The sequence below is a fragment of the Adiantum capillus-veneris genome, chromosome 14 (assembly GCF_014529385.1).
Source record: "Adiantum capillus-veneris isolate H3 chromosome 14, ASM1452938v2, whole genome shotgun sequence".
Taxonomy (NCBI): Eukaryota; Viridiplantae; Streptophyta; class Polypodiopsida; order Polypodiales; family Pteridaceae; genus Adiantum; species Adiantum capillus-veneris.
Window position 1 is genome coordinate 5,751,589 of NC_140944.1, and position 18,734 is coordinate 5,770,322.

Genomic DNA, 18,734 nt, shown 5'->3' on the forward strand with positions numbered 1-18,734 from the left:
ACGGCAGGCTCAAGAAACGTTCCCCTTGACATTCCAGAGCTAATGACGCGAAAATATTTCATGGCCAAAAATAGAAGTTCCCTAAATTTTAGGGACTCTTATAATGCATCCCTTCGGGTCTCCTGACCTTCTTTCCAGTCCGTGACCACATCCAAAACTGCATAGTGGCACAGAAACGGTGACTTCCATTCAGTGATTACTCATAGAAGTGCACATTCGAGTCTGGCCAAGCACATTGTCCGGTAGCTTCTGCAGTGGGCAAGCACACACTCCTGGTCCACTGACATTGTGTTCTTCAGTGCCAATTCTAAGGCTCAGATAGACCATTAGTCCAATGTCCAAATGGCCCATGTTTATTGGCAATGCAATGGTCCAAGCTTAATCCAAGACTCCGGGGGGAAAGCAACAGCAGCAAAATAAAGAAAGAAAAATTTATTTATATGGAAGTATAAATAGGGAAAGCAACTGTAAAAATATCACCACCTGGTGACATACCCCCCTCTTGAAAGAAGCAAGCGACGTCGATTGCAAGCCACACATGCTAACGGATGACACAGAACGATAACAAGATTCCTGCCATTGCATGTATCTCTTGCTAACGGATGACACGAGGCGATGATAGGAATTCTCCACTACCATTTGTGCCATTGCAAGTTCAAGTCTTTTCTATACATGCCTCCAAATGCAACACAAAGTCACAACATGTAAAACCATTAACAAATACAACTTCAAAGTACTGAAAGTTCATTTGATGACAACAAATGTCAATTCTGTACATTATTCAAATGAAGTGCTCTGTACAAGTGTAAAGCACATAATGTACATTGCTTCAAAAAGCATTTCATGTCACTGTAGAATCCAATTGGAAAGCCTCTTTGTACAGTGGAAACAACTGAGGCGAATCAGCCAATTCAGCCTCTTCCATCCATTTGGCATCCATTGGTGAATAATTCTTGAATTTCACCAAATATCTTCTTGCAACCTGACCTCTGACTTTCCTTTCTTTGTGTTGCCCAAGAATCAAAATTTCATCTAATTCCTCGACTTCAAGCTATTCTTCTTGAACCATTTCTTCTGGCACTTCTCCAACAAAACGCCTCAATAGGCTCACATGGAATGCATTATGCATCTTCCAATTCTCAAGCAATTTCAGCGTGTATGCCACATCATTGATCTTCTCTGAGACTTGAAAAGGGCCATAGTAACCCATACTAAGCTTAGAAAACAAACGTTCCGTGTCCTTCTTCTTTCTCAATCGTGCCTTTTCAAAGCGCAGTTAGACCGAATCATTCTCTTTAAATAAGAGCATTCGAGGATGACTGTCAGCAGCTCTTTTCTGTTTAGCCTGTGACTTTTCTAAGGCATACTCGACCTTTTTGTAAGCTTCTTTCTATCCTTCCACATATCGATCTACTTCAAATATCTTGTCCTTTGTCTGCAAAATGGGAGGCACTTTCTTTCCATCTTCTACAATCTCAAAAGGTGTCTTGCCAGTAGACGAATGCATTGTATTATTGTAAGCATACTCTACCAATGGCAAATAATGCTCCCAAGATGCCTTGTGCTCTGAAACATAGCACTTCAACAGATCCAAGACAATAGAATTGGCTTCTTCACACTGTCCATCTGTTTCAGGATGAAAGGATGGTGAAAATTTCAAGGTAGTACCCATATTCTCAAACAATGCTTTCCAAAACAAGCTAGTCAATCTTGGGTCCCTGTCACTAACAATTGATTGTGGCATCCCATGGTACTTAAAGATGTTCTACATGAATATCTTTACCATGTGCTCTGGCTTAATCTTCTTCCTAACAGGAATGAAGTGCGTCTGCTTGCTGAATCTGCAAATAATATATTGTCCATATTCCATCATTTCCTGTAGCTGTTCTTGGAAGATCGAAAATGAAGTCCATGGCAATACTTTCCCATGGCCTCTCAGGAATACGCAGCAGTTGCAATAACCAAGGTGCCTTCTGTCTATCATACTTGACCTTCTGGCAAATTAGGCAAGATCTGACATGCATCAACATTAGCTCTCAAAGCTGGCCAATAGAAGAAAGTCTCTACTGCTTTGACTGTAGCATCAATGCCACGATGTCCAACATATGGTGGAGCTTGACTTTCAAGTAAAACTTTTGGCCTTAATTGTTTTGTAACGCATCGTCTGCCATGCATCATAATGAAACCATCTTTAAGAAGGTAATGATCATGGTGTTGACCGGGAATCAGTTGCTTATTAATACTAGAGAAATCTCCATCAGTTGCATAATGATCTTTCATTTTATGTAGTTCCTGATGATAAGAAATTGAAATAGCTGACACTTGTGGTTTGCGTGATAAGGCATCAGCAATCACATTCTTCTTGCCTTCCACATGCACTATTTGAAAATGAAACATTAATAGAATATTTGCCCAACGCATGGTGTTTCTCTGACAACTTTGCTTGTGTGAGAAAGTATCTAAGAGTCTGGTGGTCTGTTTGCATGACAAAATCAGCACCAAGTAAATAATGCTTCCAGCTCGAAAGTGCATGCATAACAGCCAACAATTCTTTCTCATAGACCTGATAATTCTTTTCAACGTGAGAGAGTACTCTACTCTCATATGCCACGACTCGACCATTCTGCATTAATACAGCACGAAGAATGTGCCCACATGCATCACATTGTACTACAAATAGTTTAGACACATCCGGTAAGACAAGTACTGGATCTGTAGTCATTTTAGTCTTTAGGCATCGGAATGCCGATTTCTCTGCCACTTAATAGCTTTCTTTTCAAGCGCATAAGGGAGAAGCAATCTCAGCAAAATGTCTTATAAATCTTCTGTAGTAAGAACATAGGCCAAGAAAACTACGGACGTCATCATGTAAATCTGGCTCAAGAAACGACGCACCGCCCAACGCCAAGTGATGAAGATCATAGTGAGGTGCACTGATCAAGTCGCACAAGGAAGCTGAACAAAATGGCCTAGAAGCGGGTAAGTCGCGACAAAGAATGTACAAGTGAATGTGGAGGAGAGAGAAGGGCGGAGAGTGAGATGGAAGGACCCCCCTGAAGCAAACAATCCGACTAGAAAGAGATAGCTGCCGGGGATAGAAAGGCAACACTCCAAGTCAAAGAGTGATCAAGGGTGGCTGACGGAGAGGCTATAGGACAACGCCCATCCACAGCCGCAAAGGTAGCAATCGCAAATGAGGATCTGGTCCCCAAAGCAGTATCTGAATCTCCGTCTCTACGGAGATCACGCCGTCTCTGATAACACCAGGCTGTTGTAGGGCCTCGTTGTCCACAATATATACACGTATCATCAAGTCGAAGAGAAAGCTGCCATCACCAAGTGGTCCAACTGGAAAGGGTCCTCCTCCACCACGGGTAGCAGATGCGCCAAGATCAGCAGCGTCGGGATCAATCACCTGCAAAAGCCAAGACATGGGTGGCAAAGCAGGGAGAAGATGGCCCCAAGTGGATGTACAGGAAGAGGAAACACCAGGTGTGGTAACCATGAGGGGTGTCCTGACCGATGGTCGTGTAGGGAATCCGCCAAGTATAGAAGGAGCAGAGCAAGAAGCCGCCAATGTACAAGAAGAAATGTCAGGTCGAAGGTCGAAAGGTGGAACTCCGGAAGTGGGAGTAGACAACGAGAGGACAGTGGGGTAGGGGGCATGCCGCAAAGCTGAAAGCCACAGCCATGAGTCGTCTGCGCGAGTCAACACCACATGCGTCCAGACGGTAAAGGGAGAATCGCCATGCTTCACAGGCAAGACGGGAAAACACGAGGTGAGTATATGGTCCATCATAAGTCTCAGGAAAGTGTCCGCATAGAATAAGGTAAAGCTGAGTATGTGCAACTGCTCCAAAAGCAACGTGATCGAGGCCGAGAGGAAGGGGAAACACCGCAATGGAAGGTATGTCCACCAAGGATGCAAGCGTCTGCAAAAGACCACTGCTGTCCACACCGAAAGAGACCAAACGGGCTGAAAACTTGCTGTTTCGGAGAAAAAACAGCCGTGGTTTCCGGCGCCAAGGAAAGGTCGCAACAGATGTAGAAGAGGGAAGTGGTAGAGGGCTGTTTTGGGCCCTCTGCTGCAGTAAAGAACCAGCAGCCTGTAGATGGGGAGAAAGCACACCAGAAAAAGTGTACTGAAGGAAGCCGATGGCCGATCGAAGGGGGAAACTGATCGCCGGTGAAGAGGGCTGAAAACGCTGATGGAAGAAGCCTGAAAACGCAGGTGTGTGCTCCCAAAAAAAACGCAGGTATAGTAGCCTCAAGGAGGGGACGATCAATCATCAGATGTGTGGGAAGCCGGGAGAGGTGGCGCCAAGAGTGGGAGGGGAAGGTAAAGAAGCTGGAGCATGAAACGCTGAAGAAGAGACCACAGAAGCTGAAAACGCAGGTGCTGAAAACACTGGTACAGCAGGGCCTTCTTGGCGATGGAAAGCTCCAGGCAAGTCCCCAAAGTCTAGGGAAGGGTCAGCAAAGAGCAAGGGGGCAAGGGGCGCCTGAAGGAGGGAGGGGAGAGGAGGAAGCAGCAGCAAACAAACGCAGAAATCAGCCTCAAAAACCGCAGGACAGCATGCTGAAAACGCTAAGGCTGAAAGGGGTTTTCGTGATGGAACTCTCCCGTCAGGCCTCCCAAGCCTAGGCGAACCCACAACAGTGCTTTGATACCATGTCAGAGTGCGCAGCGGAAGCAGAGAGCGAGACACAACCACGCAAGAGAAAACACAAGAGAAGGAAGAAGAAGAGAGAGACAGATGGGAAAGCTGGCAAGCTCAATAACTCCAGATGGCAGGATCTACAATGGATGATGAAAAACACAAGTGGGGGCACCCTATATATAGGATGCCAACCCCCAGGTCGGGCAAACACCAAAACCCACGATGGGGGAAAATAATAATCCCACGTGCAAAAGAATGAGAAGTCGACGTCAACGTGAAGTGAAAGTCGACGTGAACGACAGAAAGCCCGATGGCCATGCCTAAGCGCAAACATAATCCCGTGCCGGGAGGTGCATTGGGTGGCCAACCCACAACTAAGGGCCTGTGCAATGAGAAAGGAAGCCGGAATCCAGAGAGAAGCGATAACAGAACCTCTAACAAACGAAACGATTGCTTCTACCTTAGCAGGATCCATCCTGACACCATCTTTGGAAACCATGTGCCCAAGGAAGTGAATCTCTTCCATGAAAAATTCACTCTTCTTGCTATGAATGAGCAATCTATTGCGTTTAAGCTCATTAAAGACCGCAGTAAGATGATCTCTGTGCTCCTCTTCATTCTTTGAATAGATAATCATGTCATCAAAGAATGTGCCTACAAAGGTTTTGTATGGACAAAAGATTCTATCCATCATTCTGTTAAAGGTGGCAGGAGCATTGGTCAAACCAAACCGTATCACTAGGAACTCATAGAGACCAAATGTAGTTCTAAAAGAAATCTTGTGAATATCCTCGGGTCTTATTCTAATGTGATGGTAGCCCCTTTTCAAATCTATCGTGCTAAATATTCTTGATCCCTACAACCGATCAAGAATGTCATCTATGCGCGGAATCGGAAATCTATTCTTGATCGTACTTTTGTTCAAGGCTCTGTAATCAATACACATTCGCCATGAACCGTCCTTTTTCTGGACTAATAACACAAGTGAACAAAACGGTGAACTACTGGGCTGAATTAAACCCTTCTCTAATAGCTCATTAACCTGTGTCATAATCTCTTTTTGCTGTGCTGCACTAACCCTGTAAGGTGGCCTATTGGGTGGACTAATCCCTAGAATCAGATCTATAGTATGACCTTCAGCCCTCTCAGGGGTAACTCTCCTGGCAAAGAATCTGAAAAACAATCACTGAACTTATCTAAGAAAGCTTTTCTACTTTTATCTAGTGCAGACAAATCACTTTCAACTTCATTAATTTCTTTTGCAAAAACCAAATACGCAGAAAGATGACTTTTCATTACAGAAGTAATTGCAGAAGCAGAAACTACTGGGATAGACTCCCCTTTAAGCTTTACATCTAGGGTAAGAATCTTGCCCCTATGTACTGTAGCATGGCTACAGTCACTTCACAGGACAGGCAGTTGGACAGTTAGCTACAGTTGGTCTGGTTCACATTGGACGGACCCTTTGGGCTGGGAGTGACACGTGGTAGGGTACCTACGGTGGTCTAGTGGACATCGTGGCCAGGTCACCACCACCACTCAGTTTGGAGATAGACTTAGCTGGCTGGACATTTATGGGCCGTTGGTGGCTCTTATGGTTGTACATATGAGTAGTCATGTTTTGGGGACAGTTCTATCTTATCTTGCACGTAGTCGTCTAGAGGAGGTCTTACACAGAGCACTGCTTCACCATCCCTGCACATCTGAGCCTCGACACCCCATTTGTACCTGTGAGTCTTGGGCTGGAGCGGAGTGTGCTGCCACGCCAGAGTCTGTACATGGTTCTTTGAGCTAGTCGAGTCCACATGTTCTGGTCCACTGTTGTGTCTCTGTTGTTATCCATTGTTTCTGTGTTGTTATCCGTTGTTTCTGTGTTTCATTCTGTTTGAGAGAGTTTTCATTTGTTTGAGTGAGATTGTCACGCTCATTGCACTGAGGGGCACCCACACTGTAGAGAGCACGACGCATTATCCGCGCTACAGGTGCTCTCATTTTGGCGATCACGGTGGGACCTCAACTGAAGTCTCACTCTGTTGAGTAGCTGGTTTCTTCGCTTCGCCTGTGCAGTCTAAGTCTCTCACCTTGCTAGTCTGGTCCCCTCTCGCCCTGGTCCAACTTGCCCTCGTCTCTGGTCTAGACCCCCTCGACCCTGGTCTAGCTGGTCTAGTCACTTGTCTGGTCTAGACCCTGGTCTAGTCCTCCTCGTCCCTGGTCCAGCTGGTCTAGACACTCGTCTGGTCTAGTAGAGTCTAGACCAGTCTTCAGCCAGTTCAAGGTTTTCTTGCCCAAAGCTTGGTTGGTTTGGAGGTCACTGTATGACACATACAAGGAGGTCAGTTGAGCGTCAAAGCCCACTACTGAGCCCTCTGAAGTACTATCACAGAAGACGACCTTTGACACCTTGTAGAAATCCTTCAACCTCATCACCTATACCTCCACATATCACATCACCCATTCCTTCATCAGGTTCCCCATCTTCGCGATCACCTTCTCCAGAAAAGCTCTCTCCTATTCTTCTACAACAAGCTATTGTGCAACAGACTCAACAAGGAATCATGGAGCCACTAGCTAGTGTTTTGGCCAAGGTGAACATCAAGTTCCCTACACTCAAAGGGCTGTCTTCAGAAGATGCTGACGACCATGCAAGAAGATTTGTATCTCTCTGTAGGGGACGTGGGCTGAACAGAGAAGATGCTTACTTGGTACTATTTCCATCCACCCTAGATGGCCTAGCAGATAAATGGTACAGCCAATTTGCAGAGAACCATTTTGCAACTTGGGCAGCCTTAAGACAGCAGTTCTGTGCAGCTTTCAGGCCAGGTGACTACCAGGAGAAGGTGTTGGATGAGTTGGCCAACATGGTGCTCAAACCTGAGGAGACTTTTGCGGAGCTTATGACGAAAACTAAGTCGCTGGTGGCCAAGCTTCCCCAACAACCCGATGAATTCATGGTTAAAAAGTGGGTGGAGAAGGCGCTTCCCAAAACTTCTCAGCAAAAACTCCGAGAGAGTCTCCGACCCGACGCCACTCTCGACGAGTTCATCGCAGCTGCTACTAGAATAGAGGGAGCTAGGAAGCTCTTCAACAACTCTCCTCAAATAGATACTCCCTCTGTGTTCTCGGAAGGTAGTCCTATTGATCCTTTAACTTCTTTACGTAGGGAACTGGAAGCCCTAAAGCTACAACGAGCTCTTCAAGAGGAGAGGTCCTTCTCTCTTAGACAAGAGAAGCCTACACATAATGAGGCATTGGAACAGATTAAGCGCGAGTTAGAAGAGCTCAAGTGTCAGCAAGAGACTAAGGCTATGGTTTGGTGTAGCTCATTCCGCTCTCCAGGGCACCCACCACAGGAATGCCCCCTTCGGTTTTACTACCACTTCTGTGAAAAAGCTGGACATGAGGATAAGGATTGTTACTACCTCAAGGGATTGCGTCAAATACAACAAAATCTTGGTCCTTCTCTCCAACAAGGGCTAGCACCTGCATCCAACATGGTCTCACCCTACGGCCATCAAAACCAGTTGCCTCCTCTGCTGACAACACCCCCTATGCAGCAAGGTATGCACAACAACTTTGCACCCCACAGTTTTTATCATGCCAGTACTCCCTCAGTTCCCCAAAGTTTCTACACCTCAGTCTCAAATTCCATGCAGTAACCACCTCGTCCCCCGTTTCGTCCTTCCAATCGGCCCATACTCTGCTACAGATGCGGAGAATATGGGCATTATCAGAGCAAGTGTCCTTTACCCGAGGGGTCCCCTCCTTGTCGTCATTGCCCTGATTCGAAGGATCACTACAGTAAAGATTGTCCCAAGCAAAGGGCATCCACGTCTTCAGGCTCGACTCAGAACCAGCCCGAATTCACCTTTCCGAAGATAAATTTGATTACTGTGAACACCGTGCCTCAACCTTCACCTGCTACCCATGTGGTTAAGCCTCTGCAAGTGGAGGAGCCTGCTGGTGTCCTTACTCGGGCACAAAGAGCAGCTCTTGGTCTCAGTCTACCCACAGGTCCACCTCGCCAGTCTCCACTTCCTCACTCTGGTCTACCTGACCCAAAGGACAAGTCCTTCCCAATTGCTCAGAGCAAACCAACTTCCTTGTTATCTGACGTTGATGGAGCCTTCTCAGAAGCAGTGGCTGACTTGGAACAGATTAAGGTCACAAAAGGAGCCCAGTTCGAAGGCGCCAAGCCCACAGCAGAAGCCATCTTGAAAGATACTTTCCAGCAGGTGTCACTATAGGACATGCTAAGGCTTGATGCAACACTTAGAAGTGACACCCTGTTAGTCATTCAGTCTCTGTACCCGAGGGCTGGGCCTAGTGGCGGGCACCTCCCTGTACAGCCCTCAGAGTCCTATTTGATTTCCTATCCATCTGCTCCCCTCACTGATTATAAAATTCCTCACCTCACTGTATCTATTCTTGGGCACTAGCTATCCAGCGTCATCTTTGATGGAATCAATTTGATGCCCGAATTCACTATGATGGCCTTAGGTCTAAAGCCTACCCGACCTGCTCCTTTCACTGTTACATTGGCTGATCAGAGAACAGTCTACCCAGTGGGCATAGTCGACAAGGTGCCTCTGAAGGTACAAGATTTCACTTTTAACTTGGATTTTGTGGTAGTTAATCTTCCCCTGGTAGAGGGAGGTTATCCCTTGCTGATTGGTAGGCCATGGCTGCGACATACGAAAGCACTTCACGACTGGGGAACCGACGCCATGTGGATACATACTCCTGGCTCTCCAATGCAACAAATTCGTCTCGAAGGAGGTATGGATCCGGTCGTTTAGCATAGCTCTTTGTCAGTAGAGTCCAACCCTGACTTGGAGCAGCCGGTCCCTCCCGATGGGTCCGATGAAGACTTATTGCAGTGGTTAGAAGCCACCTCTTCGATGCAATGCTATGTAGTCTCTCTTCAACCTTTGCCAACAGATTCACCCTATCCCCCTGATCCTACATCTGAAGCTACACCTAAGACCAAGAATCCCAGTCAGCCAAGTGAGCCAGAACCAAGTGGACCAGTCTCAAGTGAGTCAGAACCAAGTGGACCAGTCTCTGGTGCCCATCCTTCAGAGGGTCCCTTGATGGAAACCGTCGGCCTGGGTGAGCCTATAACCCACCATAGAAGAGGAAAAAAGTCTCCCTTGCAAGAGTTGGCCAACACCCCAGCTCCCTCCTTAGCCTCTACTCCATCTGACTCTCCACCCATGCCGGAGCACTTTGAGGTATCTGAGGATTTACCATTTGCAGAGCTTCCATCAGGTTGGTTGCAGGAAGAGTATGCTGATTTCAACATTGATCAGACGCCAGCTCATAATGTCCAAAGGCTAACAGAGGAGGCACAATCTTCTCCACCTGACGCAGCCTCGACCACTGCACCGCCTGACCCAGTCAGAGAGGTCAACCTAGGAGGCCCTGACAGCCATCAGCCCATCTTATTAGCCACTTGGTTATGGGATCACCCCGCTCTACTCGACCTGGTAATCTCCTTCGTGCGCTCTTTCAAAGATGTGTTTGCCTGGTCTTACCACGATTTAGAAGGAATCCTAGCAGAGCTAGGAGTCCACACAATTCCTCTGGTTGAGGGGGCTAAGCCGATCAGAGGACGTGCTTACAAACTGAATCCCAAGTATGCAGAAGCAGTCAAAATCGAGTTGGAAAAAATGCAAGAAGCAGGTATTATTGTACCAGTAGAGCACTCAGAATGGTTGTCTCCTATGGTTATTGCCCCAAAGAAGCAGTCCAACAAAATTCGAGTTTGTGTCGACTATCGGGCTTTGAATAAGGTCACAATCCCGGATGGATTTCCGACACCTTTTACTGAGAGAGTCCTCGAAGATGTCGCTGGCCATGTACTGTATAGTTTTATGGACGGGTTCAGCGGCTACAATCAGTTAGGAATACATCCTGACGACCAAATCAAAACAGCTTTTGTGACTCCCTGGGGTATTTTCATCTACACTAGAATGTCTTTTGGGCTTAAAAATGCACCGCCTTCTTTCAATCGCATAGTATATCTCATCTTTTGTCCTCTGCTTACTGATCACCTTCACATATTCATGGATGACTTTTCCACCTTCTCGGGTGCTCAATGTTCGATCTCAGTAGAAAATCTAAAGGAGCATCTTGCTCAGCTCTCTGCAGTCTTCCTCAGGTGCAGAGAGGCACGTTTGAAGCTCAATCCGAACAAATGTCATTTTTTGGTCACAGAGGGCACACTGTTGGGCCATGTGGTGTCTGCTCAAGGTTTGGCACCGGACCCAGAGAAGATAGTGGCCATCTTGAAGTTACCTCCTCCCATAAATCCCAAAGGTGTTCAGAGCTTTGTGGGCCACACCGGCTATCATCGCAGGTTTATACGTATGTATACACAGGTGGCTCAGCCATTGACCCAGCTCACCAGTGCTGCTGTTCCCTTCCGGTGGTCAACACCTGAGCCCAAAGCATTTGCATACCTCAAAAAACGTGTCACTGAAGCGCCTATTCTAGTTGCCCCGGATTGGGCCCTACCTTTTCGTGTGCATACAGATGCCAGTCTGCTGGCTGTGGGTGTTGTGCTGACTCAGCCTAGCAAAGAGTTCAACTTGGATCGCCCTGTACATTATGCAAGTCGCCTGCTCACCAAAGTAGAGCGAAACTATAGCACCACAGAGAGGGAAGGATTGGCTATAGTGTATGCTCTACACAAATTTCGTCACTATTTGCTAGGGGTCCACTTCACAGTTATCACTGATCACCATGCCTTGCGCTATCTGCTTAATAAGCCACAGGTTGCAGGTCGAGTATGGCGATGGCTCCTCCTATTCCAGGAGTTTGATTTTGAAGTGGTACTCCGTCCTGGTAAGCATCATGTAATGGCTGACCACCTCTCTCGCATTTACACAGGCGAAGAAGCTACCGGGATTGCGGATGACTTTCCAGATAGCAGTCTTTTTAAAATAGATACAACACCGGAATGGTACGGCGAGGTCCTACATTTTCTATCTACTGGGTTGTACCCAGAGAGGGAATCCCCACTACAAAGGAGGAGATTGCTGTTGAAGTCCAGGCCTTTCACTCTGATCGAGGGCCAGCTCTACAAAGCGGGACCAGATGGTGTTCTGAAGCATTGTGTCTCGCCTCATGAGGTGGAGCATATTCTGGAGGATGCCCACAATGGTCCCACTGGTGGCCATTACCCTGGTCACATCACTGCTCAGAAGATTCTACAGAGTGGTCTGTGGTGGCCCTACATTTTTAAGGATGCAATAGCATATTCTAAGGTTTGTGATGTGTGCCAGAGATGTGGGCTGAAGCCGAGTAAGCAATCCAATCGTCCTTTGCAGGTCTCGATGGCGTGGCTACCTTTTGAGAGATGGGGTTTGGACTTTGTGGGACCAATATATCCCCCGGCTCAACCAGGTAATCGCAAATATCTGCTAGTGGCTACAGACTATGCAACAAAGTGGGCAGAGGTACTAGCGACAGTAGATTGCACCGGCAATACAGTGGCCAAATTTTTATATGAAAATATTTTATGCAGATTTGGATGTCCCTTAGAGATCACCAGTGATAGAGGCAGTCATTTTGTCAATGACATGATCTCAAATTTGCTGGCCAATTACAAGATTTTTCATCGCAAGTCGTGCTCTTATTACCCTAGAGCCAATGGACAGGCCGAGAGCACCAACAAGGTTCTGATCGCTCTACTGAGGAAAGCATTTCATCTCCATCCAGCATCGTGGGCTCAGGCTGTGCACGGCACTCTTTGGGCATACCGCACATCTTTCAAAGCAACAACGAATCAAACGCCTTTTCAACTCGCTTTCGGTTTGGAAGCCATAGCTCCATTTGAGTTCAACTCCGGTTCCCCTAGAGTGGGCAGTCTGCGTGCAAGTTGGGGCATGGTATCTACCTCTATCTCCCGTCTCACCTTATTGGATGAAAGCCGCCTTTTAGCTCCTCGTGCTCTGCAAGCGGAACAACTTCGTCGCAAAGCGTGGCATGATCGCCACCTCAGAAAGCCAAAAATAACGCAAGGCACATTGGTGCTACTCTATCAGGCAAAATATTTGAAAAAAGCAAAGAAGCTGGTTCCAGCTTGGCAAGGGCCCTTTAGAGTACAGGAGGTTTTGCCACAGGGGGCTGTCCAGTTAGTCACTTTGGAAGGCGTTCCTTTGCCACTGGTAAATGGCTCCAGAATCAAGTGCTATTACTCCTCTGAGTAAAGGGTCTGCAACTATCCCGCCATCTGTAGGTTCTATGTCCCATCTCTCTCCTCCCCACTATCTTTCCATCAGAATGGGTGTTTTGTTACTGTCTCAGTTATGCTCTCCTCACGACTAGATTTTTCTGCTATGTCTTGTTATTTGCGGTTAAGTATTAAGGTCCTTCCAGTTAAGCTTTCAGTCAAGCTTCTCGTTGGAGTGGTTTTGTTCAATTTGACAAGTGGAATCTGCTTGGGGACTCTTGGGGACTCTGCTTAGATGGCAATTGGGATAATGAACAAGGTGTAATCAAGGACTTGACTTGATGAGACTCCCAATGCCATACTGTCTAGGGGAAGAATATGGCAGAGTTTATGTCAAAGAACTTTGATTCCAATAGCAGAAAAAACCTTTGGTGCCATTAAACTTTCAGCTTTGCTGTAGAACCTTAATCTCCTAATGAGTCAAAATTACCCTCCCTTTTATTTGCTCGAGATTTGTAGCTGCTCAAAAATTAGCACTTTGTACCTTCTCTTTGCTTCTGCTATCACTTTTATCACTTTGTACCGAGTGTGATCGTTGCGCCCTACATATCCCAACCCCAAACCCCTCGTCCCTAACCTCTTCGCAAAAACACTCATCCCTACTCTATACCAACCCCTCGCCCCTACCCTCCCTTACTTCCCTCGCCCTTACCTGCCCTCAACCCCCTAGCCCCTACCCACTATCTCCCCCCTCGCCCCTATCCACTTATTCCCCCTCGCCCCTATCCACTATTTTCCCCCTCGCCCCTACCCACCCTCAACCCCCTCGCCCATACCCACTCTCCCCCCCCTCCCCCCTCGCCCCTATCCACTATTTTCCCCCTCGCCCTTACCTACCCTCAACCCCCTCGCCCCTATCCACTATTTTCCCCCTCGCCCCTACCCACTCTCTCCCCCCTCGCCCCTATCCACTATTTTCCCCCTCGCCCCTACCCACCCTCAACCCCCTCGCCCCTATCCACTATCTCCCCCTCGCCACTATCCACTTATTCCCCCTCGCCCTTACCTACCCTCAACCCCCTCGCCCCTATCCACTATTTTCCCCCTCGCCCCTACCCACCCTCAACCCCCTCGCCCATACCCACTCTCTCCCCCCTCGCCCTTATCCTCTAAATATCCCTCGACCCTACCTCCCTTACTCCCTCGCCCCTATCCTATACGCATCCCCTCGCCCTTAACCTACCTAAACCCCTCGCCCAATTCTGCCTGCATCCATCGATTAGCAATCAGAACCCATCGTTTTCAATCCATCGCGTGCTTTAAAACAGCCATAGCTTTTTTTTTTAAACTCCGCATCCGCTGCCTCCATCGCTTTGAAAGGACAAGCTATTCGTTTCTTGCGTATTCAAGCTTTTTCAGAGTTAGCACTGCACACTGCAGATTGACACAACCAGGAATTCTCTTTACAATGGCTGGAACAAGCAAGCAAGTAAGGAAAAAAAAAGCTCTCTCTCCAGAGAGGCCAACTGAGACATCCCAAAGTTCTGTAGAGGCAGAGGATGTGGATACATCCAGCCATGGCCTCACTTATGTGTCCTGCACTGATCACAGTGATGAAAATTACAAGGAGTCTGAATCAAGCTCTGCTTCCGACTCCGAGTCTTCGAGCAACGAGGAAGAGGAAGAGGATGATGAAGAAGAAGCTGTAAAGAACCAAAAGAAGAGAAAAGCCATCATGCAGGTACTGGGTCATCCAATTCCTCGGCCTCCTTCTTCCAAGACCCAAACCAAGTTCACATTGAACTTCTATCTACAGCAGCCTCATCCATCGCTTCGAGAAGTCCTATCAAAAGACCAGCTACACAAGCTAGGATTGTCAGCATTAGCAGACATCGATCTGCCTTCGGATATTCCCATGGATATGGTGCATGCACTCCTCAAGTTTTTTCCCCAAGTCAGAGGACACCCACTGAGTGCTACACGAATAGGTAACGCCTTGGGGATGACAACTTTTCCTGCAGTGAAACCGCCTACGCGCACCTATTCCCAACTTTCGAAAGATGCGACAATCGAGGCATGCAAAGAACTACTCAGTACGAATCATGCTGGCTATGCAAGGAATAAACAGCTCTGGTCCATTTTCAAGTATTACTTTTTGGTCAGAGATCCTAAAGTCGGTAAGGGCAAGGGCAAGGCCAGATGTGACGTGCCTACTATGGGATGGTGTGGATGAGGCCTATACTGCCTCATCCACACCATCCCATGTGGCTTTCATCAAATTTTATTTACCTCTTTACAGTCTCGGGCTAAAAGATTCAGAGCTCAGGTGCAATCTGTGCAATCTAGCTTTCAATGCTTCGCAGCTCCGATGTTGGCCTGGGTGATTAATATACCTGTTAGTCCTATGGATGTGGATGCGGCGATGCAGCGTAAAAGCTCTAAGAAAAAAGGGAAAGATATTGAACAAACAAAGGATCTATCTGAAAAGCCAAAGAAAAAGAGGGCAAAGGTAGTGAAGGACACAGTAGCATCTTTAGTATCCCTGCCAGTCTCCGAAAGCCAACAGCTTCAAGTGAAGCAACCAGTTCGACGTTCCTCGCATACGGTCACTACTGATTCGATGGTAAGTTCAGGTGGTCCAGATCACACTATGCATGTCACATTTGTGACTTCTACAGTGTGTGTTCCTCTCTCTACTGGTGCTATTTTTACACCTACCACAGTGACTAGCTCCCATGTCCCAGTGGCAATTGCTTCTTCTCCTATGCCTAGTCCTGCGGCAACCACTCCTACCATCTCTACTTCGACAGAGAGGCATGCGCCTAGTCCAGAGAGGCATGCTCCTAGTCCACCGCGAGCAGTGCCACTTGTCACACCAGTCCCACCAGCAGTCCCACCAGCTGTACCACTCTCCAGCTCTCTTCACCCTGACACTATTACAGGACCTTCTACAGGATCGGACTCTACATCATTTTTTCGGCTATCGGAGGATATATTGCAGGAGTCTAGGCAAGCCATTGCCACCATTGAGCTGGGAGCAGAGCGTTTAGCAGCCACACACCAGCGTCACGCAGCTACTTACGCAGCTATGGAGGGAGCTCTGAAGGTTGCTGAGAGCGCCATCGCGGATAGGGATGCCACTATTTTCACACTCCAGCAGGCCCTGAAATTAAAGTCTCAAGTGATTAGTGACCTTCAGAATCAACTCCAAGGATTTAGAGAATTGCTGTTACAGGAAAATAGGGCAGCGCAGCCTACGATGATGGGTATGGGATATGGGTGGACTGGAGCAGGTACACGAGTGCAGCATGCAGTAACGGGTCCTTCTCAACAATTTATGGGACTTTACTCACAGACTCCAGTTCCCGTTCAGTACTACAACCAACAACAACAGTATCCTCCTCCTCAGGGGTTTCAATCTTCACCATTGCATCAGATGCAAAATATGACTTGTTGTGATGGAGTTGCTGGAGCACATCGGCATGGCTGTGTTACTCGACGTCCTCAGTACACTACAGGACAGGTGCTACCATCGGCTCAGCAGCAGGTGGCTGGTCATTTCTCAGGAAACACACTTACTGACAGGAGAGCTCGCATACAGCAAGGCCCCACAATCGATTTGATGGCCCCACCTCCAGAAGCTGATCCTTCGGATGCAGCAGTAGCCACCACTCTATCTCTTGGATGACAGATCCAGGAACTCACCATTGTACATACTAGTAGTTTTCTTTCAAAGTTTCAGTCTTCCTCTCACCGAGACGGTGAGCGGTCTTGTGGCGGGCAACCTGTAGCAGGGCCACTGTCACTTCACAGGACAGGCAGTTGGACAGTTAGCTACAGTTGGTCTGGTTCACACTGGATGGACCCTTTGGGCTGGGAGTGACACGTGGTAGGGTACCTACGGTGGTCTAGTGGACATCGTGGCCAGGTCACCACCACCACTCAGTTTGGAGATAGACTTAGCTGGCTGGACATTTATGGGCCGTTGGTGGCTCTTATGGTTGTACATATGAGTAGTCATGTTTTGGGGGCAGTTCTATCTTATCTTGCACGTAGTCGTCTAGAGGAGGTCTTACACAGAGCACTACTTCACCATCCCTGCACATCTGAGCCTCGACACCCCATTTGTACCTGTGAGTCCTGGGCTGGAGCGGAGTGTGCTGCCACGCCAGAGTCTGTACATGGTTCTTTGAGCTAGTCGAGTCCACATGTTCTGGTCCACTGTTGTGTCTCTGTTGTTATCCATTGTTTCTGTGTTGTTATCCGTTGTTTTTGTGTTTCATTCTGTTTGAGAGAGTTTTCATTTGTTTGAGTGAGATTGTCACGCTCATTGCACTGAGGGGCACCCACACTGTAGAGAGCACGACGCATTATCCGCGCTACATGTACAAGAGTACACATCTTGTTAAACATATCCAAAACAGCCTGTTTCTTGTATCCCCAAGGGATTCCCAGCATAACATCACATTCTCGCAAAGGCATAATGTGAAACTCCTCAGTGTCCACATAGCCCTCAATATGTATGCGGAGTTTGCCAAGTATCGGAGTGACACCTTCAGAATGCCCAGGGCATGCCTAATCAGCATCTCCAGCAGATCCCATTTCTTCAGGTCGTATCCCCAACTTGGCTGCCAATTCCGGTGAAATGAAATTTACACGAGCTCCAGGGTCAAAGAAAATCAGCTCTGTAGCATCTCTGACCTTTCCCCAAGCTCTGCCCAATTCTATAGCATCAATGCTTGGCTGGTCACCAATTATGTCAAGTACCAATCCAGCACTAGGCATGTTCTTCTTCTTTGGCGATGCATCTTTATCCTCCGCATCCTTTGACTGTTTGTGAGGACACTTAGCAGCAATATGTCCTCTCTCTTCACATATGAAGCATTTCCCAGCCAGCATCAAAGCCTTTCTTCAAATGACTTTCCGAACAGAGGCCTCTTCTGTCCTTTACCTTGCTGATTACCTTTCTGAGGCTGTTCCCGGAAAGTCTTCTTACCAAATAGCTTCTTTCCAAAAGTGCTCTTTACTGAAAAATTTTCTTGTTTGCCCTGAGGTTCCTTCTTGGCACTACTCTTGAATCCGCTTGAACCTCCTTGTAGCAGTGCATTAGCCATGTTTGCATTCTCAATGAACTGAATAATGTTAGAAACTTTGGTTTTAATGCAGTAGTCCCTGATCTCTTTAGGCAAACCACAGCAATACTTCTCAATCTGCTCTAACAGTGACACTGTCCTGTAAGATGTGACTGAAAGAAGCGCATCGCAAAACTTCTTATTATATTCTTCCAAGTTTGCACATAGAGCTGCATCCAATTTGTGCCAAGCTGTCATGACATCTACTTCAAAAGTATTTGTCAGCCATGCAAAAGAGAATTGTTGTTTGAACAGAACCCAAGTAGCAGGTGCTTGTCCTTGCATTAACAATGAGGTCCACCACTATAATGCATTGCCCTTTAAAAACGTAGCTGCCTTCCGCACCTTAGAAGACTCTATGAAGTTAACTCCAGAGTAGGATGCATCGAACTGCTGGATTAAAGTCAATGCTTTCAATTTATCCTGCATGCCATGGAAGGTATCAAACATTACTGCTTGACCACCCTCTTTGTAATCCTTTTTCTTAGGGCTCTTGAGTGTCAAGTGATCATAGACTGGGGGCAGTAAGAATGGCAAATCCTTTGAGCTGTTCTCTGCACTGCCCTCACCAGTCTTTACTGAGCTATGCTTTCTAACAGGTACTGTAGGCATCTGAACTGGACCGTACAAAGTCTAATAGCTTTGGCTGTATTCCAACATTAGCATAAAGAGGGTTCACTGCCTCAACAGGCAACTTAATCTTGCCCTGCATGGCGAAGGTCACAAAAGCTCAAGAGGTTCAAAGAGGGAGGAAAGAGTATCTCT

General features: G+C 47.3%; 1 pseudogene; it reads right to left on the bottom strand.

Annotated features, from left to right (window-relative positions):
• Positions 1–841: 841 nt before the first annotated feature.
• LOC147441833 (uncharacterized) lies at positions 842–18,581 on the bottom strand (annotated as a pseudogene).
• Between the last annotated feature and the right edge of the window lie 153 nt (positions 18,582–18,734).